The following is a 25,914-nucleotide window of genomic DNA, read 5'->3' on the forward strand; positions in this document are numbered from 1 at the left end:
CCTCCTCCTCTTCTCATTTTTACACATGTGCACTTCCAGTCTTTTGTCTTGCAGAAGTAATAAGAAGAAACGAGCCATGTTTTTTGTTTTTTTTTTGTTTTTTCCTGTGAAAGCTTTAGCAGATAGCCCAGCCTGTAAACGTGATCAAATGCCCCAAACGAAAGAGCGGAAAGGTGTCTGTGTTGTAGCCGGCCCAAGTTCCCAGCATGGCACACAGACTGGTGAGGAAACATTTTTTTTGCTGGGCTCTTCTTGTCCCCCCAAACTGGTTCAGCGCCAGCACAATGGCGTTGGTAGCAAAACCCACACAGGCAGTAGAAAAATCCTCTGACGGCATTAAAAACGGATCATTTTACATCAGCTTTGTGCAGCAGTCATGAAGGAGCTTCTGTTTTTTTTGCTATCAATTAAAATGCTTTTGAACTTTCCTGTCAGAAATGTCACCGTCAATGAGTAAAAAAAAAAAAAAAAAAACCCAGACTCTTTCATCATTCATGTAACCTTTCCACACGATCCTCAGAGGGAGTTTAGCACCCAGTTTTAACATAACACCTCAGGTGATTTGTTCACCCGGCAAAATGACAAAACACCCAGAAATAGGAAGGACACGTCATGCACACAAGGCCATTTCCACCAGTGCCAACTCCCTGCAAGGGCTCCAGCCTGACATGTGATTAACAAGCTCTCATGGCTGGTCACTTATTTACATAACGCAGTCTTGGTTTGTGAGAATCTACAAAGCTTATTTTTGCTTCGCACTGTACCTTTGGAAATGTACAATCTAAATAAAAACGATCTGCTCCTATGAGTTTTGTGGTTTAGGATGTAACCGTCTTGTTGCACAAGACAAACTATGGCAGGGAGAGATTCAGGGCAGCTTCTTCAGTCTGAAAGGAAAATAGCTGATAATAAGTGAAATGCCAGAAAATTTTGCTGTTCAATTCCATTAACTGTGTTTATGCTATGTTGCTTCCTTTGTGTCATTATTCCTCTTGCATGCATGTGGCGACAGTGGAGAGGAAAACCTCCCCTTTAACAGGAAGAAACCACCAGGAGAGCCAGGCTCAGCCTCATGACCGGCTGGCTGTTTAAAAGACAAAACCCCTGTCGGCTTTATGTCTTTGAGAAGACAGAGCAGACACTCCAGAAAGCTAACACTGTGTCAGACCAGAACATAATCTGAAAACTGACATAGAGTAACAAACTTTCAAAAACGATTATTTGTGAATATAGTTTGTTCCGAATTGTTGGTATGTCAACAAAAATCTGTAAATATCTCAAGTTACTGCTGCCTAGAAGCCATAAATCATTTTATTACACAGGAAACTGACGTGCAGTAAATTTGAAATCGCCTGTGAACATATTTAACAATGGAGCAAATTCACAGAGCTACTTGTGGGTGCTAAATGGCCAAAAAAAAACAAAAAAAACTCAGTTTGGGTTTCATAATTCTGAAACTAGACAAAAAAGACACAATTGCTCGTGAAGCAGCTTGATTGAGCAAATGTTGTCTCTCAGCACTGCCAGAGTTTGTTTATAAATTAGAAATCATGCATTCACTTAGTAGGGAGCGCACAACCCAATCATATTTATTTAAATTACCATCCAAGGGAATAGTTTCACATTTTTCAAAGACCAGTGTTACTTGTGGGGGATAAAAGTCTAGTGAAACTACTGGAGGTGGTAATTTCTTCACTGCGGAAGAGAAAGGCAGACAAAGGAAAGAACTATAAATATGATATGCACAATAAAGCACAGACCAGCAGCAGCTCATGATGGAAACCAAAAGGTATCTATTCATCTCTAACAGGGTTTAACAGGAGAGTTTAACAGAATATTATCCACACAACTTTCTGTGTTGTGTTGATACATTAACAAGTGGCTGCTGCATATTTGTAGAGTGCAGTAATTTAATAACCTGACAGTTTTCACTTCTATCGATGTTTTTTTTTTTGTGTGTGTCTGCCAATGTATTATTTAAATGGATACATTGTCACTTGCAATGTGAATCATTAATTCTTGATTTTGTTTCAACACAATTCCTCAAGTCAGATGTGGTTTTTGAACTTTGGAAGAATGCCTCTTTATGTCATAATGGAGAATTTCTGCTAATTAAAATAATGATGAACATATTGAGCTTTTTTTTCTTTTCTTTTTTTTATCCCCACAGTCACTCCAGCAGCTGGTGTGTTTATGGCTGAAGCGGCTGCAACTTTGACCTGACTTAAAACTTGGTCCCATCTGGTGGAACTGATAGCCGTGTTTGCATCTCGCACACGTTTAGCGCAATCTGCATTTTGAATCCGCTGCAGAAATAGAGTATATTATACATGCAAAGCAGTTGCAATAATGGAGAACACGAGAGTCCTTCAGGAATTCGCCTCTCTCAGTCAAGTAACACAGAAGCCAAGCCCACAAGTTATTTTTGTCGGCATTTATAAAATGAAAAATGCTAATCTTGAAGGAAAATATACTGCCAATTAAGAACTTGACACAATCGCTGCATAATTACACAAAATAAAAAAAATAAGAAAGAATTATCCAAAGCTTTTAGAAGCATAAATTAAAATTGTAGCATTAGTAATTCTAAGTTTTGTCTTTGTAAGTTTCAGCTGGAAATAGAGGTAACTCAAATGCAAATTAAAACTCTTAGTTAAAATAGCGCATTAAGGTGGTTTTTATTTTTGAAAGACTATCTTTCAACATTTTTCAGCTTTTCAACATTTTTTTCTTTTCTTGGATGAAATGGGGAAAGAAAATCAACAAAATACTGATTGATTTTAGACAATGGACTGTAAAACTGGATTTTAAGACTTGGGGTCTGATGGGAAGGTAGAAAAATAAATGAGATAAAGAGAAAATAAAACACTGCCCAAAATAAAACTCAAAGTCAAACTCTTTGAGGGTATGTAGTCCTGCAGACTGGATTAAAAACAATCAGAGATGGATGATAAGCACTTGAATAAAATTAATATGAAAGCTCCACTCATTAATATGCTGGAGATGCAAAGAAATGGGACAGAGAAGCTGAAGTTGAGCTGTTCAGACTCGCCGGATGTCTTCCTTCATCTGTGTTCTCTGTAAAACATTCTTTCTCACAGCGATAACCTGTCAGGTAACTTAATCTGAGGTAAAAACAAAAAACAAAAAAAAAACACACACACAAATTCTGCTCCTGGAAATAATTTGCATTTCAGAGCAATGATTTCATTACAAGGCTGCACAGTGGCGCAGTTGGTAGAGCTGTTGCCTTGCAGCAAGAAGGTTCTGGGTTTGATTCCCGGCCCCGGGTCTTTCTGCATGGAGTTTGCATGTTCTCCCTGTGCATGCGTGGGTTTTCTCCGGGTACTCCGGTTTCCTCCCACAGTCCAAAAACATGACTGTCAGGTTAATTGGTCTCTCCAAATTGTCCCTAGGTGTGAGTGTGTGTGTGCATGGTTGTTTGTCCTGTGTGTCTCTGTGTTGCCCTGCGACAGATTGGCGACCTGTCCAGGGTGAACCCGCCTCTCGCCCGGAACGTTAGCTGGGGATGGGCACCAGCAACCCTCCCGACCCCACTGAGGGACAAGGGTGTAAGAAAATGGATGGATTTCATTACAAGTATTGCTCTTCCCCAAGCGACCAAATGGTGAAAGCTTGACAAACTTTTATTTATGTATTTATTTTTTCAGAAAGAGAGGTGAAAGGGCAGAGATGAGTAAAAATAGATTTTAGCTGGCAGACATCAATCATATATAAAGGTAACCTTCAGAGCAGAAAGCGTACAGAAGTGTAGGAATCATATCAGAGTGGTTGATCATTCCCATTTGACTTGTTCTCTTTTGTTCCTGCAGGCTGTTATCTGTGCTCCTTTAGACACAGCACTTCAATGTTTTTGCCAGACAAAAACAAAACCTTTAATCAACCAGTTATCACTTCAAGACAAACTTAAAAGACAAAAAAAAAAAACTCAGTCAAGTCAATCAAGACCAAGTTTGAGGTTTGGGAGAAGTGCTTGTAATTCCTGAATAAACATATTAAAATGTGGAAGATCAAAAAATTTAACAGTGGCTTACTTGCAAGGTTAGAGAGAACTTTTCAATATCTCCCAAAAAAAATCTTCCTGGTGATTAAATTGTGTATGTTACACTTGAAATCATCAAACAATCATGCAATAAACAATTCCTGTCATATGAAACAAACATGGAAGTACTAGCTTCTGCCAAATAATCTGGATTTATACAAAATATCCGTAACAACTCCTTTACAGTTCCTTTTTCACATTTTCATGCAAACACACCCTGACTCTGCTGGCCCTGTCATTTCATACAGACAAAGACAGTGTTGGTTAGAGTTTGACAGTCGAGGAGAGAGAGGAGGATCTGTATCCTCAGTACAGTTGATGCTACTAGGGGGAAGCCAGACACAGAGCCTTCACTGTTCATCTCTCACTGTAGTCCCACATCCAAAAACAAGAGAGAAAAAAAACAAACAAAAGCTGAGTCTATTTATTCTTTGGAGTTTGTTAAAAAATAAATAAATAAATAAAAACACTGGCGACACTCATAGTCTGTTGCATTATTGCCCAGCTACTGTTCAGATAACATAATCAGCAGGATAATGAGGGATGCTGTGGACGTCGCCACTTCTTTAGCACAGCTTGTCTGTTGAAGCCTCAAAGAGAAGAAGCGTGTCACGCTGCACTTTTCTTTCCTCAAAACAAACAGATACAGTTGCTCCTCGGCCTCCTCCCGGACCGGTTTGACGCCGAAAGCGGCCACACGACTCTGCTGTCACATATCAATCAGCTCCCTATCAGCTTTCTCTGTGGCATCCAGCCGGCTGTCAAAGATGCCTGCCAAACTGAGACAGGTAGATGAAGACCTGCATATGCATCTGATCCCTTTGCTGTAGATTAAAAAAAAAAAAAAGGGGGTTTCTAATTGTCATATGAAGCCTGTAGCTTCAGTTCCTCATCCAACACAATAGAAGCTCGCTCAAAACATGTTTATACAAAGATGGCCTTTGGTTCTATTTTTTTGCTGCAGGAGTGGAGGAAGTTGCCAGAGAGGCATCCATTAAGTAGAACACTGACACGCCTCTGTGACTGTGTCCTGTAAGTCACCTGTCCTGTTAGTCACCTCATTTATCCACCCACGCTATGACACACACACACACGCACACACACACTCATGTGTTAACAGCTTCTGACCTCAGTCTTTCACAATAAATACATTGTAACCGGTTGGAGTTTCACTGGAGATTTGCGAAATCACTGAAAGCAGCTGTAGAAGGTGACAAAAGCCTTTTCTGCTGTCATTGAATTGTGGGAATTCATTTTGTGCTGTGTCCTTTTATTCTAAATTTAAATAGCATTAATTAAAGCAGCGACTGAGACGATGATAAACATCCAGTCTGTGATCTCAGGACTCACTGACAACCTTAATAATAGCTCTAAGGAGTGTTTGAAACTGGGTAAAGATGATTTGTTCAGAAATGGAACTGCATGTGAGGGAGACGTGTTCAACATGCGTGTCTCAATAATCTGTGTTTTTTTTCCCTACGTGTGAAGGTGTGTGTTTGCCCCCTGGGTAATCAGCTATTCTGTTTTTTGGACACCGAGACTTGGCTTCGAGCATATACCATTTTCTGTCAAGCGGCGCCCCCTAGAGGTCATTTGTTTCGGGTGAAGTAAACTGCAATGTGAGCTTTTCACCACTAGATGTCAGGAGCAGTCTTCTGTGTATTTTTAGACCACGTTTCCAATAAACACAATGTTAAATGTTACCATGTTACTAAATAAGAATATTCCTTTATGTTAATTACAATATATGTTTTAACGGGTTCATAACTCTAAGCAATCGTTTTTATGAGTTTTTCACTGCCTGCTCCTCACATGGCATGTGGGAGGCATATGTTTGATGCAGCGAGGGCTGAAAAATGCTCCCTCATGTTTTACCAAAATACAGAGCCACTCTGCCCAGATTTTCCTCCAACTCTGTGCTGTTCTGTAAGGCAAAACCAAAGGGTGTGACAGCAAGTGAATGAGGCTGAGGGCTATACAGAGTGGGACAGCGACCTTGACCCAGGAAGGCTACCCAATCCTTTCTGTCAGCCGGCAGCCAGCCTGATGACTTGGGGAATGAACAAGTGTGAGTTTGAACTCCTGTCAGACCTAAATACCTACTTCCACTGCCGATTGTGTTTTCCTAAACAAAACAAAGAGGGAGAAAACAAAGAAAAATGTCATTGGGTAATACTACACATGGTTAAAGAAGACCTCAGATCCAAGAAAAGGAAACATTAATCACAGAAGCCGTCAACTCAGGTGGGAGAATCTATTGACAGGACATATTTTAGTTGTGCACTCCACAAGTCTGACCTTTGTGGTAGAGTGGCAAGAAGAAAGCCATTAAAAGCCCTGGTTGAAGTTTGCCACAAGCCGGGAGAACAGCAAGCGTGTGCAACAAGGTGCTGCGGTCAGATGGGATCAAAACTGAACAGTTTGATCTACATGCAAAATGCGGAGAAAAACTAAAACCCCTGATCCTGTTCTTCAGCAAGGATGCAGAGGCTAGAGTAGGGTGATTCTGGAGGGAAACATGTGAGAGGTTGAAGACTTGAAGAGTATTTCCTTTGTTGTTGTTTTTTTGCAAAGAAAAACTGGTAAGAATTTTAGTCTCTGTTTGTAAGAATGTGATACAGATGAACGTGAAGCTGTCTTTGACGCCAAAAGGTTGCTGAGGGGAGGTAAATATAAACACAAGAGAAAACTTTTTATAATTTTCCCTCTCACCTTGTTTTACTCAGCCACTTAAATTTCCATGTTTTAAATTACTTGATGTGACAAAAAAAAGCAAAAAAAAAAACAACCTTCATGGGATTTTCAACACTTTCACAGGACTTTACATACAGACTCATTGACAGGAAGCTGCTGAAAGCAGAGAACTTTCCATCAGGGATTTTTAGAAACGCAACAATGAAATGGGCATTGCACAAGTAATATAAAAATCAGAATAATAAATGTGTATATTTTTAAACGGGTGTGAATGTACCTCATCTGATTCAAATTAAATTCAAGTATACGTACCCAGAATGAGATGTGGTGCCTCTGCTCTTGTTTCATTGAGTTTGAAGTGCAATCAACAGCAGGAAGGAAAAGCAATTTCAGGCTCCAGCAGCAAAAACACTTGACTGTATTTTCATGTCATTCTTGTTTAGGGTGGATGAAGAGGTGAGATGCAGTGTGTCTCTATTTGTGTGTGTCCCATTTCTGCTGACTTACTCCTACTACACACACACATACACACACACACCTCTTCCCATCATTTGTTTGGGCCATTTACAGGAAACACATGTTGGCAGTAGTGTCGATACATCATCCCACTGTCAGATTATTTCACAGGCATAATCTTTGCTGCTGACACTTACCGCTGCTATTGTACGACGCTGGATGCTTCCTCCATCATCCTAAACGTTCTCGGTGAAAACACATCATCTCAATTGCACTTTGCATATTGGAATAGGCAGCTACAGATGCACATTAATCCAGCAATAAGAGCATTAAGCAACGACAGCGTCAAACAATCACCAGTAAAATAATTTCTCAAGAACATTAACGTAGTTCTGCGGTTGCCTGATTAGATCGTTTTCATTTCAGTTTATCCTTTTCCAGTGAACTGTCTGAGTCCTAAAATTTTGTCATTTAAAAATAAAAGTTCTTGTATTTCAGTCTAATAAATGAACAATACATTGCTTTGTCTTGGTCCACAGCATAAAATCAAAAATAAAATACACCGTGTTTTGACAATATGTTCGAGATTATTTTCAAGGAACTATGTGATCTATAAAATAATGTAAGTGTAGATCAGTCAGAGTAAACATCTAATATCTGAAAGTTAGTGCTGACAATAAATGACACAAAATCCACAGAGAGAGGAGGAGAAAGAAGTCAAACTAATTTTGAAAAGCTGCAATGGCGGTAAAGGTAAATAGAGACGTTGGAACCGATCCCTAATGAAAGTTAAAATCAACAACAAAAAATGTTGCCCCAGACAATTAGCAAGCAGAACAATCATTCACTTATTTACTTTCCAGCTTCATCCTCTTCAGCGTTGCAGGTGCTGAAGGCATTCTCACTTGTTATTGTTGGAAAGGATAACTTCAGTACCAGTCCATCAGTGAACTGAACCAAGCACCAGCTTGCATCTTCAGCTTGAAATCACTTGTTAAGCTTACATTCATGTTATTAGATTGTGAAAGGAAGCAGGAGTACCCAGGGAAAACTCTTACAGTCAGGCTTTAATATAACTGGAACGATGAGTGTGTGTGTGTGTGTGTGTGTGTGTGTGTGTGTGTGTGTGTGTGTGTGTGTGTGTGTGCGTGTGTGTGCGTGTGCGTGTGCGTGTGTGCGTGCGTGCGTGCGTGCGTGCGTGCGTGTGTGTGTGTGTGTGTGTGTGTGTGTCATTAAGTTGAGATGTTTAATGAAGGTTTAGAATCCAGCTCCGATCCAGGATTTCCTCAATACCTTTGAGGCATTGCAGGGATTTGACCCAGTTTGACACACACACACACACACCCCCGCACGCACACACACACACTCACTCTTACACAGCACACAAACATAGACACAAACATAGAGACTCAGATCTAGATCTGCTGAAGGAATCTGTGCTGGGATGACTGATTAATAGAAGGAGCCGTTCCAGGTGTTTTCTCCACGGGGAACGCTTAGAGACGTCTTGTTTTCTGCTCAGGCAGAGAGAAGCTGCATCACCCTGTGAGATCTGCATTGCAGCATCTGAGTCCATCTTTACCCCCCCCACCCCAACCACACACCCGTTCCATCATTATCAATACCTGGTTGACTCACAAATGATGCAGTTAGTGAGCCGGCTAATGGGAACAACAATCCTGCTTCACAAGAGATCCATTAGTTTTTACAGGGAAGCAGGCAAGCCAGTAGCTTTAAATCACCGGGAACTTTGTGGGGGGGGCAGTCTGTATTAGCAATGTAAATGAGTAACATGGAAAATTATTTTAGAACAAAATGAGAATGTGATATTACATTCCTCCTGGAGTCCTTTTTCTGCAATGTGACTGTGTGTACGGTTACATTTTTTATGTTTGCTCTTAAAGGGATGGCCAAACTTTATCAAGAGTTAAGAATAGAGCAGCTCAGGAATTCTCCTGTGTTATTTAATTTAATTTTATTTTATTTTCAGTCTCACTTCCTGACTCGCTTTTTGTCTTTTTAATGCCTCCAAATCTAGTCTGCGGTATTAAATCTAGATTGCAACAAAAACTATGCAAGTGTTTTTAATTTAAAAAATCTATTTAAGTTCAGTAACAAAGTTCTGCCTGTTTCCTTTACAATTATGAAATTAGTGCTCTTAAATTATACATAAATTATACTAATTTATATATTGTAGAAGTCTATACTAGCTAGGGAAAATTGGTCATTTATCCCAGGGTGTAATGCCACAGATTAAGAAGAATTTATCTGTGTACATTGGCAAGGAGTTGGTAATTATTCTATGGCTGTATGTCCGATTGTTATTATTACTATTATGTTTCTGAAGATTTTGTCTTATGAGTTAGTTTGTAACCATGTAACATAGTTACATTATTAGTTGGCCCTTCAGCACAGTATATCGAACAGGAACATGAATATTTAATGACAGATTTTTGATAAACAGAGCCTTGTACGTAAGTCATTGAATTGAGATAAAGAATAGGATTAAATAAGTATTTTTCCTACTCTTTTTCAAACAGAAAAGGAGTGGTAAGCCAATTATTTTGTTGGTTACTTATGCATGATTTTTTTCTGTCCTACAAATTGCTTGGTTTTAAAGACCTGTTAGAAATAAATCAAATATTTCTTAGCTTGAGTAAGCCAGAAGCACTTACAGAATAGTGCCGCTGTAATTGTTTGTGTGCTAGAAGAGAGCTAAGGTGGAATAGTTTGGTTGTGCCAGGTTGTAAATATTTATTGTGAAGCAGGTCAAAGAGAATCCAGTGCTGTAACGGCTGTTAATTCATTGTTGCTCTCACATTATGTCCGTCAGCAGTCGTCGTTAATAAAGAAACCCGTAAAACAGCAGATTATTTACTTGTGTGCTAAATAGAGCATGTTGGTAGCGATATTATGTGGGACATTGAAGCTGTGTAATAGTGTATAAGCATAGTCTATCATTTCAGAAACCACAGACAGTCAGAACACCGCCGCTCACTAGAGCTGAGAAAACTGCAGCCTTACCAGCTCCTCAAAATTATTCACACCCTCTGGGAGAAGCCTCTTGTTTTTGTTCTCAGGCTGTTTAGAGCTCACTGTGGACAGAAAAAAGAAGAAGCAAAGAGACCAATAGAGTTGTTTAAAAAAATGGAAGGGGGGTCAGAAAGAGGAGAGCAGCAGAGTTATAGACTCTAAAAACAGCTGCTCCCTTGTCTGGTCCTGTCTACCCACATTAGTACGATGCGTCTTTGTCCATCTCCTCCTCTGAGCTTTGCTCTGCCTCTTGCTTCTTATGTAAGGAACGTTTCTTAGTACATCCTCAATAGATCTGTGAGAGGTGTTTTCTAAAGCTTACCTCAGCTCATTTTTTTTCTTATCTTCACTTCAAGAATTTTTACTGCAGTTCACGTGAGCCTTGAAAGGCATCTGAACTCAGCCAGTGGCATCATTAACAACCTGACAAAAAATTGCTTCATCCCTAAACTATTCCCACAAAACTGGGGGCATGAAATAATCCAAAATGTCTTGGCTAGTTGTTCCTCTCACTGGAAGTAAATGGCTGAGCTCCGCTCCTGAACTAACAGCCCCACCTCACCTTGCAAAGCAGTCAGGCGGTCAGTGTCTTTCTCTTGGCGACTACCAAACACCAACTGGTTCATTGGGTCTTTCTTCTTCATCACTCCATCAAGAGTCCAAGAGTTCTGCAGACTACTGCATCCAACACTTTACATCATACTTGGAAATGAATCAAAACATCAGCGCACATTCTGTCACACGTCTTCAGTCACTTGGTCAAAAGCTGCTACGCATTAGCTGAAGCACTAGAACCCGTATTATTTTCGAGAATATTTGACACCGCTTTTGGGTGATCGGGTTTTCATTGTCGAGATGCTTCTGAAAATATCAGCATTATGTAATGAAGCCGTTCATACATTTTTTATCACAGGTTTGTCCTCTCTAGGGTAGCGCTACACAACAAAAGGCCTGCTCCACTCTGATTTAAACCAGGGAGCTTTAAAATCATTTAATTGGAGGTTCTTTTTTAATCAGTTTTCTCTAAATATTTGTATATCCGCTCTGAGGCCTAAATGATTACTAACATATATTACTCCATCCAATTATGGTGAAATACAGCTTGCATCAATCAGCTGCCTTCTCAAGTAAAATAGGTTTTAGCTTTGCTCTGCTTTTAAATGTGCTGTTCCCTCCAACACACAAGCATGCGACGACACACTCTCATCATTTTTAATGTGACCAACAACAAGCGTAGCTCATGCCGTGTGCCGTCCAGAGTTCAAGGATCCAGCAACGCCAGCTCTCACAATTTGTAGTGTTTGCTGGGGAGACGCATGAAGGTCCCTGTGTGAATGTGCTCATCCGCAGAGTTTCTGGAGGCAGTCCTGCTGTTCGGAACCCTGCCGCCAGCCCAAACATTCCCAAAGATGATGTTTTCCATACAATGGTAGATCTGTGTGTATGTAATATAAGGCGCTTGTTTATTTTTTATCACAAAGCGTAATTCAGTCGCCATGAACCCTCCACAGCACCGCTTTACTTTCGTTGCTCCACAACATGCAAACTGCCTTCAAGCAAGAGAACAGAAATTAGCAGAGCAAACACTGAAAAAATGTGCAACTCTGATGAACAAATGTCATTTCAAAGGTCAATCCACTGGGCTTAAAATATATATATATATATATATATATATATATATATATATATATATATATATATTGTTACGGCATCAGTGGGCCCTGCCCTCTTTTTCCTTGCAGGGTTCTGCAGTCAGGCCCTGCAGGTGTTGGGTGTTCCTCTGATTGGCGTCCTGCAGCTTTAAAGCTGCTAGGCGTACAGCAGAGGGGAGGCTTTTCCCTTCCCTCTCCTCAGATCCCCACTTGGTTTGGTTTGTATCTTTTGGTTGAGTTTTGTTAGGTTTTGCATTTGCTCATTTCTGGTTATTTATAGGTTTTGCTTTAATCTATTTTGGTTTCTTATTTCAGGCATTTCTTTTTTTCAGGGTTATTTCTTTCATATAACTTAATAAATTCTACTTCTATTTACACATTAAATCCTTGTGTGGTCTCCATTAATGTTGCCCCATCAAACGAGCCTGGTGGACGTAACAATATATATATATATATATATTGTCCCTTCACACAGAACTGATGGTAGTGAGCGCGAAAGCTTCCAAAGTGTGAAATCACAACATTACATAATTCCGCCCTTTCTCCCCGATGCGCTCATTCATCACTTCTCTAAATGTGTGGCGCTCTCGTCATTAACCTGGAGGGAAGGAGCGCTTTCCGTAGCCTGACGTACAACGCAGCATGACAGCGACCCGCCTGCAGCCTCTGCCTGACTAGAATAACCATCTGCATTGAGCTGTGTGTGTAAGTCACGTGCTGCATAACTCTCCCGCTTTCTCTTATTAACGGAGAAACAAACGTGTGCCCTCTTTCTGTGGGAGAAAGATTATTTTGCTACAGCGAATTACAAACAGACCCTCTGATTAGATACACTAGTCAGATTCACTACAAGCATGCTGTGTTAAAAAAAAAATGTAATTATGCATCCATAAATATTCAAGTTTTTGACACGGATGACATTTATGAACACTCGGTAAGAAAAGGTTGTGATGCTTATTCTCGTGTGTGATCTGTGAACAAGTGGAGCCTCAGGGCTGCAGCTGCTCAGATCTGTAACCTCCATATGATGATGTGTTGCAAGAAACTATGTTAAACACTGGATGCACAGGTTTATTATTTGTTTTTATTATTATTATTATTATTATTATTATTATTTTGGGGTAACAGGTGAGGCTCTGAAGTAGGATGCTACAGATTTGCAACAAATCAAATATCAAATACTTATCTGGTCTTTAATGCACTGAAGTTTGAATATGCACATAATTGTAAGGATGAATTATGCCTCTATGAGTGCACAGCTGTGGTGTTGTACACTATAGAGTGAGAGATTACTTCAGCTCAATTTGTAGTCCACTTTCTAAACCCCCCCACAATAAATTTAACCACTAAAAGCACATTTGCTCCGCTCACCTTTCTGCATGTCCAAATACGTCTGTGGCAGTCCCTTTCCAGTTATAATGACATTTTCTCGCTTTTTTTTTTTTTCTTTCCATATCAATAATACAGGATTAAAACCATGCCCCTTTGAAGTGGCGGTTAAATAATCCAGGGAGGATTGCTCCTGGCATCCCATTTTCAGCTCAGGGAGGAAAGTGAGCTGTTGGAGTAAAAAAAAAAAAAAAAAAGGGAAAAGGGGAAGAATCCTGAATCTAGAGGTTTAGGCTGAGAAGAGTCAGCTACAAGAGTTAGCTTTAATCTTCTGCCTTGGAAATCTGCTCTGCTGTGATTAGCGCTTAAAGTGTGCACACGTCACATGTAGAGGCAGAAAACAGAGCATTTTTCAAGGAGCGTTAGCTTAAAGAAAACATTTGTTCAGTAGTCTGAATGCTAGGAGGAGAACAAATGTTACTCTGTGCTTCAGAGTTGTTTCCCTGAGTTGCACATGTCATGTGTAGAAAACAAAAGAGCTTGATTCAGACTGTTGCTCTGACTCTGGCAGACGGTATTTTTCTTGACATACTTTATTCTTGATTCTTCCCAACATGAATAGCAACAGAAATATTTTTTTTGACTGAAAACAATAACTTTAAAGCCTTTTTTCCCCCCCAGCCCACAGAGTATTTTTCAATCCAGCTGAGCTTGAACTTCATCTTCAGGTCGCATCATTTAAGCTCAGCCAACCAGAAAGGAGCACTGCCAAACAAGAAAAACAGACGTTGAAACGCAAAGTGCGAACACTGCATTAGAGTGCAAGAGAGATACTTCACTCCTTTGATCATAAACTTGTTTAAAGTGGAATTTAAAACCACCTTTCACGTGTGATTTTTCTGTTTCCTTTGCTTCCAGAGACATGTATAGATACAGCTGACTGAAACATGCCATCATTTCTCCAGAAAAGGAATCCAGATAAAAGCAGCTATTTAATGTACTGTCCTTAATAAGTAAGGTAATACATATGACATGGTCAAGATTGTTTACATTATGGTCATGTTTGAGACTAAACCGAATTAGCATCAAACGTGCTTTCAAGCTGTCGTTCTTGTGGCGCTTGCATGATTGCTACAAGCCTTCGAAAACCCTCATTCTACACATATGTACAAACTCTGTCAATCTACAGCTGACTTGAAGCTGAACAGGCTGTAAATATGCTGTAACGTTTTTATAAATCTCATTCTGTGTTTTAAAAGAAACATAGAAGAATTTAGTGCAAGTTTGACCCGTCTCTTTTAGATTTTGAACTGGATGTCATCAAATAACAAACAGAAAACACAAAAACCAACAGGAGCAGATTAAACCAGTACAACTATTTTTTTTTTTTTGTGGGTTGTTTTCGTAGGGTTTGTGCCCCCCTGACAAAATGTCACTCTAGGTGATGAACCATATGGCCCCTGTCTAAAATGCCCACTGTTTCCATCAGTCATTCAACCTTTTTAAAGGGAACAAACATGCTTCCGGTTAGCTTGGTATCACTAAGTAAACCGCACTAAACATGGAACAAAACAAAAAAAAAATCATATTTGAGGGGTGTCTTCACTACTTTCACTGCATGCAGGTTTTTTTTTTAGGTCAGAGTTCAGCTGTAGTGTCAGTTCTGCAGGGGTCTGACGAGCATATGGGATGGTGTTTGAAACATTTGAGAGTGCGTGAGAGGACAGCGAATAAAAAGATCAAAGTGGTGGCTGGCGACTGAATGCATTATCTATGCAGAGTTTTTTGTTGCGCAGGCCCTGTGTTAATGAGCGTGTGTGGAACAGCGGTATTAAATAATCATCTTCAGCGAGCGGGTAGCGAGAGAGAGCCTGGATGCGATGGAAGATGGAAGAATTTCTCAGAATTAGACAGAAGCTGAGCCGTCACGTCTGTTTACAAGACCGTCCTTGACACCAAAGAGATGAGAGATTGTGAGCATACAGAAATATCAAAACAGAGATGAAGAGTTTTCTGCCCCACTTCTTTCCTCCTCGGCAGCCGTGCTGCTTCTGTTCCGAGATAAAGAATTTAATACTGGACGAGCTCAAATTGGATGAGCAGGAATCTGAGCGAATAAAGTGTTTTATGCCATGTTGCCCTTTAATGATTTGATCATTACAGCAATGCGGAACTAACTTCGCTTGTATTGCTGGGCTTGCAAAAGAACTTGAGCCAGGAACTTAATAGGGGTGTTGTAGTTCTTGATGTATTTTTAACAGAACAAAACAAAGACAATTACATAACTTTTATTGTTTGCCAGATTCCATCTGTATGCACTTTGAGCTTCATTCTTTATTGATCAGCTAAAATTCATCCACTTGGTAAATGATGCATGAGCTGCTAAAGAGTGGATAAGAGAATATATAACGCATCAGAGGAACGTTGTCGCTTTCATGTGAATATTTCACAGGTACTGCCGGAAGCCCTTTGATATTTCTGTATCCGGTTGAGGCTGAGGGTCAGACACTGGTCAGGTGTCTGGAGCTGGATGAAGACTCCGAGGGGACAAAGCACGTGTGAGTCATATGACCTGAGGTTTTGGCCTTCACGTAGACATGGCAAAGCGGATTGGAAACAAAGCCTGGCAGTATGGTGTTTCTGTTGAGGCGTGACTGTGAAGAATGCTCCATTAGTCTGTTATATCCTGTTCTATGGAGCTGCAACAGCAAGAGATGTGCAACATGGCAGGGCACACTTTATTTATTCTTCATGTCTGCTCAGGGCTTCCCAAAAGTATGAACACCCCTCATGGTTTTTTTCCCCCTATTTATCTTTCAAATATATTTTTTCTGAGATTCTGAGTGAATTCATGAGGTGAAGCGTGTGACTATGTTCAATCCTATGAGTCAGTACTTTGTAGAACCTCCTTTAGCTGCACTTACCGATTCAACAAAAGCATGTTCTTGAAAAGTTCATTTATTTTGTTATTTTAGTAACCAAGGGAAACACATTGCACAGCCTCAGGGTTACAAATAGACTGGACAAAGGACAATAGCAACAGACTACAAATAGCCTGACGTTTTCATTGTTTTTTATTTCTGTTGATTGTGAAGATTGACCACTTGCAGCTAAATGAGACACAACATTTCAGATTAGATTATTACATCAAACCAACAAGAATATTTTAGAACAGAAATGAAAGTATTGAAACTTACTTGAAGGTTTTGATTCTCAAAAGACTCTTTTAATCTGACGAACGAGCCTCGTTGCATCACATATTCCAGTTCAGTGAGTGAAAGGTGATTGGGTGAAAGGAGAGGGGTAAACCCTGGACTGGTCGTTTGTGTGGGACAGTTAATGAAGCCCAATTAACCCAGCAGTCCTATATTTTGAAGAGTGGGAGGGAGCCTACAGTACCAGGAAATAACCCAGTTTGCAGGGATAGAACATGCAAACTTCATGCAGAAAGACTTCAGACTGGGATTTGAACCCAAAACCTTCTTGCTGCTGATACAGCGTTGCCCACCCATGAGCAGGTTTCTCTGTCTGTGAAATAAACTATCTTGTTTTGGTTGTTGAGAGCAAAGAGCTATTTTACGATACACCAGTGAGCTCAGAGATTTGTTCTCCCACTGCGTTGCAGTGCTGCACACGCGGCCCTTCACACTGCGTGAGAAGATAAACTAGAGAAGTGTTTGTGATGCTGGATTGTGAAGTTTTACCGGCCAAAACCGTAAAGCAAAAATGTTCAAATCAAATCTTTAGCAATTTAGATGAAACCAAAAATATATAAAATAAAGATCTTTCTCCACCTCAGTCAGACGAAATGGACTCGAATGGGAGCCCACTGGGGACGAGGGGAGGCTGGAGCACATTTTGCACGTTTCATTTCAGCTGGAAATCATATTACCGTTGCGGCCTGCCCAAGCTTGAAGTTGAAATGAACCGTGGTGATGATTTAAAGGAGAATGAGATCTACAAAAGAGATCGGGGGGGGCGAGGGGGGGGGCGGATGTCGGGGTGGGATTAGGCAGGAGCAGAGGTGGAAGTGAAAGCAAAAAAAGACGAGCGTCAAGAAAATCAGGTAGATGAGAGGAAGGGAGGAAGGTGGTGGGGAGGGCTTACGTAGTTGTCATTGGTGCTGAGAATAAATTGCTCTCTTGTATTTTTACAGAAGAGGAGGTCAGCCAGAGTTCAGCGGTGACAAGATTTCTGAGCATCCTTCTCCCAAGGCACCAGGAACATCAGAAGCACAGGGTGAAGCCGCGAAGGCTGCAGCGTATTAAAACATAATGAACATATCACTTTCTGCATGCTTTTTTTTCTCTCCCCCAATTTACCTGGGTTTTATTTTCACCCTAAAAGTACGGATTACTAAAATCTCTTTTGAAGCATATCTGCCTTGCTTAAGTTTCTATCCTAATGAGTTCTTTAATTGCATGAAAAATCATAGAAGATTGCTCAAAAGAAGCAGTGGAAATCCCTGGGAACCAGATAAAAGAGTTTACTTGAATATGAGTTCTTTTATATGGAGGACCGACTCTCTGTACTTTTAAGGTCATTTTGTTAATGAACAAGCAGAGCAGCAGAAGAAGATTTAGATTAAATTAGAGCAAATAAGGAGCCTGAGACATTAATCTTTAATTCATGGTAAGAATATGAAAAGAAAAAAAAACATTACGACATAAATCTGATTCAATACATTTGATTAAAAGCAGAGAACAACATTGAAATAATGACAACTCAGTCTTGCCCACCTTTAGTACTCACAAACTTTGGCAGCTGTTGCAGGGATTTTTCCAAATAAAGACCTCATGAAAACCAAGCCATACTTTCTTCTCACAAATTAGCTCTCCGAAGCGTTTCTGAAGATCATCTTTCACTGACGAATCAGGCAGGTGGTGGTGCATTGTGATGAACAGAGGGACCCTATATTGAGTTTCTCAAGTGTGTTGCCAGATTGGAGCAGAGGATCAAAGAAGTAGCTGACTGACTGATTTAAGGCTTTTACAGGTTTAATCTTAAATGACAATGAATACTTTTCATTTTTATTCAGTTTTAGCTGTAAATTATTTAGACCATGGTTTTGGGGGTATTCCTTCTGTATATTTGAAAAACAAAAATTCCTAATTAATGTCACAAAAACCCATTTAAATAAACTAAACAAATGCAAATAAATTCAAGAAACATAACCAGAAATGTGTTTCCTTTTCAGCAAGTGTACAATTGAAGTGGAACTTCTGAACTCCCCATAATTCAGTTTGACTCTGTTGTGTAGACCAAACAGACAAATCCAACTAAATCTAATTTGTATTTGGATTATAGGGGAAGTTGCTATGAAAACATATTTTACTACTCCTAAGAGCACAGAGAAGTGGAAGGAACCACGAAGCATTCAGTTCTGATGCTTAGAAGTCATAAACATGCCACCGTGAGCAGCTGAAAAAAAAAAAGCTCTCCCCTCTATCTGAGCCCCTACCCTTCCTTCCTCTGTCTCAAACCTTTGTGGACTAGCAGCAAGTCTGTCGGTGCTCGGAGAGCGCCGCCCGCCTTCCCTGAACAGAGCAGCGGACCGGGCTCTGACGGTGACCGAACCAAACGTACTCGGTGTGAGAGCGGAGCTGCGAATGACCAGGAGGCGTTCAGTTGGTTCGGATCTGCTGCTGTGAGGACTGGATGGGTTCTGGTGACGAGGAGCAGAACTCGAGTACCGAGCCAGGAGGGCAGTCGGTGGCTTTTAGCGTGTTGCTGTTTGGAGAAAAGTTGTTTCTGTCCACCGGACACAGGCTGCGGACATTTACTGTTGCAGGGAGCGCTGAACGGACTGCTGGTAAAGAACATTTTGACTCGGGTGAGTATCACGTTGATTTAGGCGCTTTTGTGGTTTTGGTCGTGGAGAAAGGTTAATTTATTGAGTTTTCCTTAAGCTTTTTTTTTTTTCCCTCTCGGATTTATTATTTAACGAAATGTCGCTCATTGGGATCCCACCAAAAAGAAGCACTGAACTTGTGGAGTTTGTTGATATTTACATAAGGTCTCACATTAAAAGGTTGATAATGGTACTTAGAGTTGTGCGTGACTGTGTGATTTTCAGTAGTATGATTGAATAATCTGAGACTCAATGCAGTCTGCAAAATAAAAACAGTTTTCCGGTTTCCCCAAGTTTTTCTGAACTCACTCACTTCCTTTGCCCTGAAGAGTCCTACTGTGTGTGTGTGGGTGTGTGTGTGTGTGTGTGTGTGTGTGTGTGTGTGTGTGTGTGTGTGTGTGTGTGTGTGTGTGTGTGTGTGTGTTGAAGGCAGAGAATAAGTATTGCTCTGTTATCGCCATCCCAGCTGTTTCAATGAAAGCCTATTGCAACTGGTGCACACCCTCACTTTCTCTCTCTCACACACACACACACACACACACACACACACACACACACACACACACACACACACACACACACACACACACGGTGCATTTGGAAAACACTTAAGTTGTTATCCCACTTCCTGCTCTTAACATTTGCAGCTGCTTTTGTTACACAATAAGGACAGAAGGAAACGGAATGACATGTCATGGAAAGAAAAAGTTGAACAAGACATAGCTGCTCAATACTTTCAATGTCTCCTTAAATTCATGGATTGGTTTTAAGTTGAATTGGAAACAGCCCGGTTCTGATTGGGTCATGAATAATTCCTACAGGAGCAGCAGGCTCTCTTGCTCCCTCTTTCCCTCTCTCTTTCCATATGTAGTGAACTCCCCTTTTTCAGATGATTAATGGGTTGGATGTGGTGTTGTCACAGCTTTAAGCTGAATGCAAACATTAGGGTCACTGCACATAAAGGCATCCATGCATGCATGCATGCATGCGTATTGCAAGCTTGTAAAAATCATCTGCAGGCATCTATGCTCCCATCTTTTCCAGAACTGTAGTTTTACAGCTCCAGAGCATCACGTCTGCTCACAGCAGGACCGTACATCATCCTGCCCTGTCACCACAGGACATCCTAGCGCACAGAAAACGGGTGGGGGAAGGGGGGGGGGTGTTGCTTTCTGGCCATCAGGATTGAAGGGAGCAGCAAGGGGGTGAGGAACACGATGCCGAGAGATCATTTTAATCAGAAAATCTGAGGGGTGGGACGTGTGATGCGCCTCGGGAAGAACATCACCAAATTCATGCTCAAAATGAAATGGAAATCTTGAAACCTGGAAACTAACAACTTTAAAAAAAAAAAAAAATCTTTCCTTCTTGTAACTCGATGAATAAACAAACCGTCCTTCCTCTTTGCACATGCTTTCATCGAGTTGGCAACCTAAATGCACGCAGTCACAGCTGGTGCACGCTTTGCCAAAACGTGACAATGAATCCACGGAACAACTTTTGTGATCTAATTTGCCCATAAAATAATTTAATCTGAAAATCGCACAAGCGTTGGCACATCTGCTCGTTCAGAGGCGATCTTATGCAATACATGGAGTGAAATCCTTCATGAGACAGCAGACATAATAACCCACATTAATTACACTGTGACATAAACTGACAGCCGTCTGACACACACCTGAAAGTCTGACTTAAAGAAACGTCCATCCGTCTATTTGAGTGCAAGAATACACAACTATTTCATCAGCAGCAGTCATGGTGATTGTGTTATTTGGTTTTAATTTAATGCATTAAAGCAACAGGCTACTCCTTCAAACCATTATGAAATGTTGCTTTAGGCCCAGTTGAGGAAGAACATAAAACATCTTCTGTTGAGAAGCACCATAGGAGCTTTGGTTCCTTCAGAGAAGTGATTCCTTTTTTGTACAGTGTAATTTAACTTCTTCGTACCAGATTATGTTACTATTCTGAAATGTGCTGATCAGAATTTTGTGGCCTATTTCCGATATTTAATTTTTTTTTTTTTTAAGTTCAGACTTGCTAATACCGATTCTATTTCTGTTTAATAAGAGTCAAAGAGTCTAAAATCAGACTTTGGAACAGAAGTTAAAATTTTGAAAACAAAGTCTAAACGTTTGCAGAGTTCATATTCTTACCGATTAATATTGTTACTTTGTGCAGATTGCAGATCCTTACCTTATCTCTGAGATTTCCAAAAGGCTGCCAGCATTTTTTTTTTCATGACAGACAAAAGTAGAAAACTTAGAAGGATGAAATCGAGTGACTTTCCTGTACTCCATTTAGCCCTCCTGTTATGCTGAAGTCTCACTTTCTCTTGATCTCTCACAGCCTGAATGAATGCTGTGGGATGCCCGAGGATATGATATTCCTTTTAAGTACCTTTATTATTTTTCTGCTTTCTCTGCATCAAACACTTCACAGAAAAAAAGTGACTTTTGGCTGCTCATCTCTGGAAAAGAGTTGTTGTTTCTGTCACCTGGAAGTACTTGTAGTGTGGTACATTCACTGACCAGAAAATAGATCTAGCATCTCTAGTTCAGTGTGTGATAGTTTTAGCAATACAGATTCTTGTCATTGATCCAACAGTGAGTGTTTTGTTGAGATTTACATAAGTTTTATTTCAGGTCATTGAACCAGGACATGATGAAGAGTACAGTTGGGCAGAGACACGTCATCATTTAGACACACACACACACACGCATGCAGAAATAAATATAAAGATTGCCCTTGTGTGTCGAACTGTAATTAGTAGCCGCCTGGGCTTGCAGTGACCTTTTCCTTTTTCTGCTTTCAAAGGTCTCTCCTGAACAGCCGCTACACCAGCAACACTAATGACTTTGCACTCCGTACTTTCACAATGTTTTCAGCAATTTTCAAAGTCTGTCCTTCAAATATTTCTTCCTCCTCCTCTTTCTAAAGAGGTCTACTTATCAGAGTCATTGTTCACTCAGTGAGCGCCTAAGCACAGATAGCCTTGCAAAGCTGACAGTGAAATGAGTTCTCAGGTGTTTTTCTACAATGCAGCAAATTTTTAGATGCTGCTCTGCCAGTCCTGCTTCAACAAACCAGCGTTTGTTTTAGTAATGAATGTGTGCAGGCATCTTAAACTTTAATGTAAAAGAGGTCAGGTCAGATCTGCAGAGGGGTTAAAGAGAAGAAAATTGTGATCTGCTGGAGTGTTACATTTCCATACTGCTGACCTACTCATTTTTATAGAATTAACAAAGTTTTAAGAGACTTATAGACTTAAGGTAACGTCATTCCTTCTTGGTCTTCAGGTCTTCATGTTAGCACGTTGTAGACCTTTCAGACCTTTCCCTGATGGACTTCTGCAGGATCCTTCTTGTCTTAATGCAACCTGGATGCCAGTGAAGCAGGAAAACAAAATGCATGAATGCTTAAATTGGAGGCTATGTGGCAAGAGATTGTTCTAAACAGTTTGTAATATGTTTGCTAGGTATGAGAAGGCTTAGACGTTTTGCTGCAGGAAACTCAACAGAGCTTGGTACACTTCTGGGGGATAATCCCTGATGCTGTGGTCTGTCCAAGTCTGCATATCGCTTCTGAACTCTCTGGCATGTATGATTATTTGGAACGGTATGTGGTGTTCAGCTCATAACTTGATAACGTTTGCATGAATTGGAGCAAAAATAAACCTGAATGCTTAAATTCTGTTTGTGCACCAATTTGGAGATTACAAATAAAAAAAAATCTCCGTATTCCTGTTAAATGGGGCTGCCATGCTGGTGAGGACAAATCATCAGTAATGAACACAACACCCGAGTACACACGGAGGATGTCTGCAAGTAGTTCTGCCGTCTATAGGCTGCATTAGTGCTGTTATCTCTCTGTTTTGCATAAAATCTCTGATTGAACTGTAATAATAGTGCAATAGTGTAATAAAGTGAGACATAAGAAAAAAAAAAAAAAAAAAAAAAAAAAATATATATATATATATATATATATATATATATATATATATATATATATATATATATATTAGACTGGTGTTTACCCATGTCAGCTAAGAACAAGAAACCAATGTTTCTGTTCACTCTGGCTCACCAAAATTGGGTCATAACAGATTTTTGTGGCGCAATGAGTTTAGATTTCAGCTCGTCCCTCATACTGGTCATTTAGACCTTGCTTTGCAGACTTTTTTGCTTTCGCTTTTGAAGGCAAACTGGAGTTCAATTGAATTGCCATTGCAGTCTGATAGTTTTCATGCTGACCAGAGATGGGGATGGAAGCCCTCTTACAATATGTAAGAAGAGAAGGAATCAATGCAGAGTAGAGTTTGTCTGGATTTAATGGATATCAGTGGGCAGAGCTTTGCCTCAGATCACATTAACCAGGAGTGTTGAACCCTGCCAAATGCTCTAAACATCCATTAGCAGGCCAATCAAACTGGCCTGCTAATGCTTAACAGTTCTGTGTTTAATCACTACACCCATAAGATTTTAGTAACTTGTACTGTCTCCTAATTTCTGGAGAGCAGTCCTCATTATATTACACTTGCGAAACAAAAAAAAAAAAAACGGTAATAATATTCTGTTCTGTGTGGTAAGTGCTATCATCACATTTATCCAGCTAGCTGTCTTTCTCCGTTTCGCTCCGGTTCTCTCAGCAGCTCAGAAAAAGTGGCCTCATATGTCACAAGATGTCACTTCACTTCTGTCAGGAGGCTGATGTATGGGAACCAAAGAGGCCAGTGCTGAAACGGCAGACCACACACAAGATACGCTCACACTTGATGGATGGCACTAGCGTAAAGTCCAGAACTGAGGCTCATTGCCTGGTGGCACATGAACGATTTGAGAGGCGATGTCCGGCAGCTGCAGGAATTGCATGTTTTTATTGGTTGTGGTTTTATACATTTGGCCTAGACTGTTTTTATTTTGAAGTCAGAGAAGAGATAGTGAGGAGTAGCAGAACAAATAAAGCATTTTGCCTTCACAAATGTGAGAGCAATTGATTAAGCTGTTGGCTGCTGTTTTTTTTTCTCTATTGGAAACTTAATTTGTCCCAGCGAGGGACACAAACCATGAGTTATTGATCCAATTTAAAAGCTCATTAGCTATTGGTGATTTGGGTTAGTAGTAGTTTCATGAGGGTTTTTTTTTTAGATACAAGTTTTCTTTATAAAGCCAGTCCCAGAGGATCTGAACTGGAGAGTTTTAAAACATTGAGATGGGTTGATGATAGGGGCGGGCGAGGTGGACTTAAAATTGTACCACGACTTTACTATTAGTACCCCGGCTCTCGCTCGAAACGTTTGCTGGAGATACATGCACCAGCACCCCTCCCAACCCCACAAGGGACAGGGGTGTGCAGAAAATGGATGGATGGATGGATGGATGGATGGATGGATGGATGGATGGATGGATGGATGGATGGATGGATGGATGGATGGATGGATGGATGGATGGATGGATGGATGGATGGATGGATGGATGGATGGATGGATGGATGGATGGATGGATGGATGGATGGATGGATGGGACTATACTGTTGTGGTAATGATGAAAGTGACGATAAGGAATATTTATTACTCTTTTTTTAGGTCACTGTATGGCTGTGACTGCATAACAGTGCTATCATGGCCCCAGAAACACAAATACTGTCCTCAAAAAACATTCCCATATGTAATATGCTTTTTTTAGGACACCACTCACATAAAAAAGTGAGATTAGTATCACTAAAATGCACACAGTACATGCATTTAATAATATTTTCAAATTTATCAATATTTACTTTTGTACTTTTTATTGAACAAATAATGGAGAAAAATAGTAAAAAAAATATATATATATATATATATAATAATATAAACCTGTTTTTGGGGCTTTTTAGACATCATTAATTGGAATTTATTGCGGCAACAATAAATCAATATATTTTCTTGTCATGAAATTTATCGTGATAAATGATAAGCAATACAATAAATATCCACTCCCTGTTGTTAGGATTTTGTTTGATGTGAAGGTTGGATTTCCTCTCTTTTGGCCAGCATTCTTCTCTGAATGTGTTTTTGCTCATCAGAGTGAAACCAGCTTGGAGGATGCATCTGCCAGCTGACCCCTCTGCAGAATATATAACATGCAGCCCCCCCCCGCACCCTCCCCCTCTCCCCCGCTGTCCCTCTTACTGTGTCAGCTGACAAGCTTGGGTAAAGTGTGTAGTAGCGTTGCCTCAAGATAAAAGAATCTGTGGTGCATGTGGGTTTGCAGGGGGGCGGGAGTATAGGGGGGGTGCTGGGGTGGCTTGGGTAGCATTGACCATGAGAAAGAGTTTACATCCTGGCCCCAGTGTGCCTCTGCAGACTGTATCTCCTTGGTGTGATCATGGGGTCAATCCCTCCTTCTTAATCGGTGACAGATGTCTCGCCTCATCATCTGCGACTGCAATCATTTTTTCTTTCCTTCTCACACATGTTGGATTGTCTACATTCCCAGAAATCTTCTGGGAACCTCTGGGATGCGGTCCCAGATCTCAGTAACCTAACCCCCCCCCCCCCCCCCCCCCAACACTCCCACCTCCTCCATCACTCCCTGGACTGAACTGGTTCTCATGTCTTCTGAATCTTCCAGCTGGTCAGGAATTTGTTCTGCTTATGAAAACATTCGGCAGATTTTAACTATATGAAGTGATGCTTTCGCTTGTTGTCAGCTCGGCTCGGCTCAGATTTACGGAGCTCAGCCTTGAAGGTGTTGTGTGCTTTTGTCTCCTCTGCATTGTCCTGCTGAGAATTGGTTCCAGAGAACTGCATCCTTCTGTTGCATAAGATTTCTTGGAAATGAGCGACAGGACAGATG

At 40.5% G+C, this 25,914-nt stretch overlaps 1 protein-coding gene across 2 annotated transcripts in view; it reads left to right on the top strand.

The window, feature by feature from the left end:
* The first annotated feature begins 18,706 nt into the window (after positions 1 to 18,706).
* lzts2a (leucine zipper, putative tumor suppressor 2a) overlaps positions 18,707 to 25,914 on the top strand; it is a 43,582-nt gene continuing 36,374 nt past the window's right edge. For both annotated transcript variants that reach the window (XM_081616216.1, XM_081616218.1), the window contains exon 1: positions 18,707 to 19,060. The gene's annotated coding sequence lies outside the window, so the exon portion shown is untranslated. The remainder of the gene's footprint in view (positions 19,061 to 25,914) is intronic.

This window comes from Poecilia reticulata, chromosome 15 (genome assembly GCF_904066995.2).
Source record: "Poecilia reticulata chromosome 15, P_reticulata-male-v2, whole genome shotgun sequence".
Taxonomy (NCBI): domain Eukaryota; kingdom Metazoa; phylum Chordata; class Actinopteri; order Cyprinodontiformes; family Poeciliidae; genus Poecilia; species Poecilia reticulata.